This window comes from Triticum dicoccoides, chromosome 7B (assembly GCF_002162155.2).
Source record: "Triticum dicoccoides isolate Atlit2015 ecotype Zavitan chromosome 7B, WEW_v2.0, whole genome shotgun sequence".
In the NCBI taxonomy this organism is placed as follows: Eukaryota; Viridiplantae; Streptophyta; class Magnoliopsida; order Poales; family Poaceae; genus Triticum; species Triticum dicoccoides.
Genome location: NC_041393.1, coordinates 304,168,834 through 304,175,993, shown reverse-complemented (window position 1 = coordinate 304,175,993; position 7,160 = coordinate 304,168,834). Strand labels below are relative to the sequence as shown.

The window sequence follows — 7,160 nt, the reverse complement described above, 5'->3', positions numbered from 1 at the left end:
CTGATGAGGTGGCGCCTAGTCGTAGCAATGCACCACAATTTACAAGGCTATGACCATCTATATTGGTCGTGATCAGCTAGAAATAGGGTAGCGGACCAGTGTTGTTTGCTTTACAACCATTTCGTGTAAGAAAATTACGACCTTTTTCTAACCAAAATGGTCGTTATGGTTTAGGGTTTGGAGCCCTTCGAACAACTTTTGACCAATTGGTCTCAAATGGTCGTAGATTTAAGACTAATTCTTCTAGGGTCACTGACAGAAGGTCACAAGTTGACATATTTCTTGTAGTGATGGTAAGCTTGTGTGACCTGCACACTCAAGACACATTGAGAAACTAAACGTTCATACCTGTCAGCGTCTTCAGCAGCCATGTATTGCATCTCTTGTTCAGAATCATTTCCACCTGCTCTTCACTCGCAATAAGAGCCAGATTCTCCTCATCGTAATCACTAGCAGACTCATATCCACCATCCTCACGAACAACTATCACACGCTGAGATGGGAATTTGCTCGCATAGTGACCACGACTAGTGCAACGGCGACATATAACATCATGTGTTGGCCCTGTTGATGCCATAGATGAAGAAGAGCTCTGCGCGGGACTGAAAGGTGTACTCTTGGTTGATGGTGGTGGTGCCTGTTTGCCTTTATCACGGTTAGAGGTGACAGATGAAGTAAGTGGTGGTGCAGATGGGCGAGTGGAAATAGATGTTGTACGCGGTGTCCATGATGAAGGTCGACCTGCAGAAAAATTAGTTCACGCCAATGCATGTCTATCCTACACTTCACGTTTAGCTTTGCAAGCAAGATGGAATAAATGAGTGGTATTGTTATATTCCTTATACTCTAAGATGGTCTAAATCTCACTATTTAACCCACCCATGAAACATGCAAGCATAGCTTCATTATCCTCAACAATACCACATCTAGTCATGCCAGTTTGTAATTCCTCATAATATTCTTCTACAGAATTTTTCCTTGTCTTAAATGTTGCAATTTCTAAAGTAATTCCCGTTGATAATATGGTGGAACTCAATGAGTACGCGTAGCACTTTTCAAGGCATCCCAATTAGTTGGGATATTATCCTGATATAATCTACAATGTTCAGACCACCAAACCCATGCAAAACTAGTGAATGCACAAACAGCAGTAGCAACACGTCTATCCTCAAGATATCGTAAGCATGTAAAAGATTATTCAGTTTCTAGCTCCCAAGTAAGATAAACATCAGGAATGTATCTGCCCTCAAATGGTGAAATATTCAATTTTAGTTTAGGAAGATGGTCTTGATCTCGTACCTGAGGGGGTGATGCAACCCTACCATTGTGATTATTTGCATGTGGACGACCTGGTGCTTGTGCTCGTGGTTGCACATAGTTCTGATTTCCATCAACCTCTTCCTCATAATCACTCGTGTAATCGTTATCCTCCTCGGTAGCAGCAGCATCCATAGAAGCATCAATAGTAGGTGCACCGGCACCAGAAGTTTGGCCGGGCTCAAGGGGAACGCGCATTGCTCATCGCACTTGATTTGGAAGGCAACGATGTTGTTGTTGTTGGTGTTGTTGGTGTTGTTGGTGTTGTTGTTGTTGCCGAGGTGCAACAGGTGCAGCCGATTGAGCTTGTGGAAGACGAGCCAGTAGTTCATTAAACTTGTCATCTAGCTTTGTTTCAAACGTCTTCTCAATGCCATCTATCTTCTCCATGGCCCCTTCAAATCAGTTCAGCACATCTTGCACCTGTCCACTCATCATTTGCTGAAATTTATCATGTAACACTTTGTTCTTCATGTTCTCCCAGTCAGTCTCATCGGCTTGTGATCTTTTCATGGTTAGCAGCAATAATAACACTCAAGAATATGATCCTACATATTACTATTTTTCCATGGTGGTGGTGGTGTGTCACAAATCCGTCAAGCAAATTGTAACATCCCAAATTTTCAGATTTGGTATGTTAATAGGATCATTATTTTTCATCTTGATTTCTACGCATATTTGAATTTTCTGAATATTTAAATCGTTATTGCAACTTAAGGCAAATTATTGGAGTGCAGATAACATGACTTCTCCCCTGTTATAAATGTTCATAGTGCTAATAATATTGTTTGGATTTCACAGTATTTATTTTGGGAATTTTAGAAACTCAAAATTATTCTATAGTTGCTATTATAATGCTCTTTATAGCCTCCTATTGCATAAAATAATTTTCCAAAATTTCAATTGTGTTGTAAAAATGTTTACTGTTTTATATAGTAGTAATAAAGTTTTCATGTGTATTCATGCACTTTTTTAGGCTTTAATTTCATATTTTATTTAACTATATTTTACTTCCTGTAGCAAAAGTTGTTCAAAAGAAATCTGGCACTATGGAGCCCAACTCCTTTTTTCACGTTGGTGCGCGCTACGCAGCATCAGCAAGCTAGCAGGCCGGAGGCCCATTTCCGCTCAGCGAGCACGCCACACCCTGCAAGACTCTCCTTCTTCTGTTTTTTCCTCCTCGATTGCACTGACGTCGGGACGTGCCGGGTCGTCTTCATCCTGGAGACGAACTCCTGCACGCGCACGAGTTCTTCACTTTCTCGATCCAAATCCTCATCCAATCGACCAATCTCTTACCCCTAGTACATCCATGACCCCATATAAATACTCGCTTGCTCCTATTCGTCCGATTTTTCACCAACTTGAGATCTCCCATGCCCGTTTTGCCTCATTTCGATCTCGCCGAAGTTCAGCCGTTGCAGAAGGTCTCGTCGGTCGATTTCGTCGCCACAGAAGGTTCCCAGCACCTCCCTTACCCTCTGTCGTCTTTGCCTTAACCTCCTATGTCCCCCTAACCATCTATATCGCATAGAGGCGCATCCATAAGAGTGCAAGGACCTCGACCAGAAGCCCTCGCCGCCATTGCTGCTCCAGCGGGTCACTATCGTCACAGGAGCAAGCTCCAATCGTCTCGGAGAACACCTAATTCATCTCCGTCGCGCTCTACACCCTTCTGTAATCTCTCCATCACCGGATACCCTCTGTACCCGTCGGCCGCATCACCGCCGAGTCGCCCGTGGCCATCGTCCTCAAGTCCGGCACTATCCATCCTGTTGTTCCGGTGAGCATCTCCATACGTTCGATCTCTTTTCGACAACTGAGATTAGGTTGCCCATTTTTTTATTACCGAAATGTTTTGCTTTAAGTTGTGTCCATGTGGCACCCGCATGGCAGCAGCTGCAACACAATTTTGGCAGATTTTAGAATAGTTTTTGTTTGGCTATAACTTGAGGTCCGTAAATCCAAAATCATCAATTCTTTTTCCTACGAACTCATATTGAGAATCTGGTAGAACTAAAATTCCACACTTTGCACTATTTAAATTTGGATTCGTTCAAATTTAAAATTTACATTTTGGAGGCCATATCTTTTAAACTATTGATCCAATTTAATTGATTCCTTTTGGATTGTGATCTTATTAGCTTGTAGCTTATATTTACCTACTGTTATGTTTATGTTATTGGAGTTCTATTTGAATTATTTGTTGTTGAATGTGAGTACGGTTTATTTATCGATGCCTTCGTTGAATGTATAGATTGTTTGGACCGCGAAGGGAACCAAAATTAAGTGTTAGAGTACTTCAGCACCTTTCAAGGCAAGTTGCACTATTGATTATAGTGAATTCTATATTTCTGCTATGCATGTGTAGTTGTTGTGTGATGATATATGTTTGGTTGATCGTTATATTCTGTGTTGTCATATTCATGGACTGTTTGTAGTATGTGATGGTGTGATTAGCTTGCTATGGTAGAGCGGGTATGAGTCGAGTGATTCATGAAAGTGGTGAGCGTTTATAGTTTTAGGCTCGAGAATTTTTACGAGGTGAATGCGTCACTGGCAGAGCACTCTATTGTCCCTAGAGAACGCGCCACTAACAGAGCACACTTGAGGCGAGGTGTAGTTTTCGGAACTTAAATCGGGTGAATGCATCCTTGGATGAGTGCTCTATGGTTCCTAGAGAATGAGTCATTGACAGAGCGCACTTGAGAGACTACTGAAGTTCTTGTCATGTTAACTTAGGATCTTTGGTATTATCATGGGCGAATAAATTAGAGGGGTTGTAATTCCAGTTAGTGGAGGTAGGTGAAGACATTCTTCTACAAACCAACTTGAGTGTTCTGTTTGTCATACCTTGCTTGTGGATGTAGGTTTGCTATATCATTGTGTGTGATTTGCCAGTACATTCAATGTATTGACCCTTGTGGCTGCAACTTATCATGTTACAGGATTTTCAGATGATCAATGAGATACAGTAGGATCGCGAGTCTTCACTCAGCTTTTTGCCAGTGGGCATTAATGGGACTCATCTTTTACTTATGCTACATTTCTGCTATTATTACTAAATAAGGCTAGTTATGTGCTACACAATTTTTAACACTACAAATTCTGGATCATACGTTGAAGTAACTGATGCACTTGTTATTTTGATATTCATATGTACTGTGTGTGCTAGCGAATTGATCCAGGGACTAGCACAGTAAGCACAGAGACATCAAATCTTATCTGGTTCAGGTTGTTACAGATGGTATCAGAGCAGTGTGGTGACTGTAGGTCATTACCCTAGAAAATGGAATAGGAAAAGCCATAGGACTGAAAACTTACTTTACAGCCTTGTTGTACTTGATAGTTCATACCTTGTACTCATATCTTTTCTTTTCAAGTATAGATGACCCCTGTAGTTATAGTAGTCTCATTTGAAAAGTTTTAGTTGGCAGACCACCACTACTAAGTTGAGTCAGGTAAACGATTGGCGGTAGTCTAACGAGATCATATCTCTTGTGGATATGACCTTACCCATAGGTTTTGCTTGTGTGGTGCAACTTGTGTGATTTGTTTGATTTGGGGTTTGTTGCTAGCATATGGGTAGTGTTTTTCCCTTAGTTCTTACATGTTGCAACCCAGTGATGAGTTCAAGTTTAACCACATGCCCAGGATCCGACAAGAAGCAATCACAATCTTGCTGAAGAAAGAACCCTGGAGGAAGCTATAATTCATTAGTAGATGTTTTATAGTAGTTGACGCAAACCTGAGAGTTGATAGGAACAATAGATGTTTTGTCTGGCATGCAGAACCAATGGAATTATCAGAACCCAGTTCGTGAACAAGAGAAATTTTTGCAATGCTTGTGAGGATGCCCGAGTGTTAAAATGTGAGATTTTCTAAACCATATACAAGGTAATGATTTGGGTGCGAAATGGATTGATCACCATGCCGACTTACTGTTATTATTCACTCTTTCTATGTGGGATGGTTAATCTAGAGTGACTTACCTGTAGTAGAGGGACGAGATTGTTAATCCTGAACCTTAGAATGGAATTAAGTTTACCCTTGTAAAAGGGCACCCGTTGCCCATAGTAGGTCATACGGTGAGGATGAACCAAGAACCGTTTTCTACAGGAACCACGTACAAGTATTCTTGTTGGCCACCATCAGAGAACCGATTTTGTTTAGGAATGGTGCATGACCTGTCAATCATAGAGGTTCAGTAATTGGAAGACCACACTTTTGATAAAGGATTCAAAATCTAAAACGAGTGCGGTACTCATACTTGAAGGATCTCAGAGTAAGATTTCCGAAGACCCATGACTCTGATTCTAATGGTGGTAGCACGCGAGCCTCTCGAATGATCAATGCAAAATTCAAGTAGAATCCCAAACCTAACCTTTTCTTTCTAACCTCTTTGAATCTCGAGGGTGAGATTCATCTTAAGGGTGGTAGATTTGTAACATCCCAAATTTTCAGATTTGGTATGTTAATAGGATCATTATTTTTCATCATAATTTATATGCATATTTGAATTTTCTGAATATTTAAATCGTTGTTGCAACTTGAGGCAAATTATTGGGATGGAGATAGCATGACTTCGCCCTTGTTATAAATGCTCATAGTGCTAATAATATTGTTTGTATTTCACAGTACTTTGGGAATTTTAGAAACTCAAAATTATTTTGTAGTTGCTATTATAATACTCTTTATAGGCACCTATTGCATAAGATAATGTTCCAAAATTTCGTTTGTGTTGTAAAAATGTTCACTATTTTATATAGTAGTAATAATGTTTTCATGTGTATTCTAGTACTTTTTTTAGGCTTTAATTTTCTATTTTATTTAGTTATATTTTACTTCCTATAGCAAAAGTTGTTTAAAATAAATCTGGCACTATGGAACCCAACTCCTTTTTCCTCGCCCACGTGCATTACTCAATAGCAGCAGCTAGCAGGCCAGAGGCCCATTTCTGCTCAGCGAGCAGCCCACACCCCGCTGGCATCTCCTTCTTCTGCCTTTTTCCTCCTCGCTTGCACTGACGCCAGGTCTTGTCGGGTCATCTTCCTCCAGGAGACGAACTCCTGCATGCGCATGAGTTCTTCACTTTCCCGATCCAAATCCTCATCCAATCGACCAATCTGTTGCCCCTAGTACACACATGACCCCATATAAATACCCACTTGCTCCTATTTGTCCGATTTTTCGCCAAGTTGAGATCTCCTTGCTTGTTTTGCCTCGTTTCGATCTCGCCGAAGTTCAGCCACCGCGGGAGCTCTCGTCGGTCGATTTCGTCGCCGTAGAAGGTTCCCAGCGCCTTCCTTACCCTCTATTATATCTGGCCATGGGCCGGGCCAGACCGGGCTTGGGTCGGGCCTGAAAAAGCCCACGGCAGAAAACTGAGGCCCGGGCCCTCCCAGACCCTACCATCGCGCCTACGTTTCAAGCCCAAGCCCGGCCCATCTGGTAAAAAGCCCTCAAAAGCCTTTAGGGCTTAGGGCCGTGGGACGAGCCTCTTTCTTAAAATGTCAATATGTCAAGCCCAAGCCCGTCCAGGCCCTGCTGGTGGGCTCAAAACTTAGGCCCAAGCCCGGCCCATGAGCAAGCCCATCAGGCCTAGGCCCTGGATTTTAGGGTCGGGCCTGGATGGGCCGACAGGGCCGGGCCTAAGATGGCCAGGACTACCCTCTATCATCTTTGCCTTAACCTCCTGTGTCTCCCTAACCATCTATATCACGTAGAGATGCATCCATATGAGGAGTGGCGAAGCTAGGATTGACTGACGCCCCAGTCGAGAAACTAAGGGCTAAAAACTACCCTAAAAATCTCCAATTTCAGGGCATAGAAAAGTCAACCTA

General features: G+C 42.1%; 1 long non-coding RNA gene across 1 annotated transcript; it reads left to right on the top strand.

Annotated features, from left to right (window-relative positions):
• Positions 1-2,512: 2,512 nt before the first annotated feature.
• Positions 2,513-3,635, top strand: LOC119341277. Its single transcript, XR_005165008.1, has 3 exons — positions 2,513-2,775; positions 2,852-3,100; positions 3,575-3,635. It is a non-coding gene; the product is annotated as an uncharacterized LOC119341277 (long non-coding RNA).
• Positions 3,636-7,160: the final 3,525 nt, after the last annotated feature.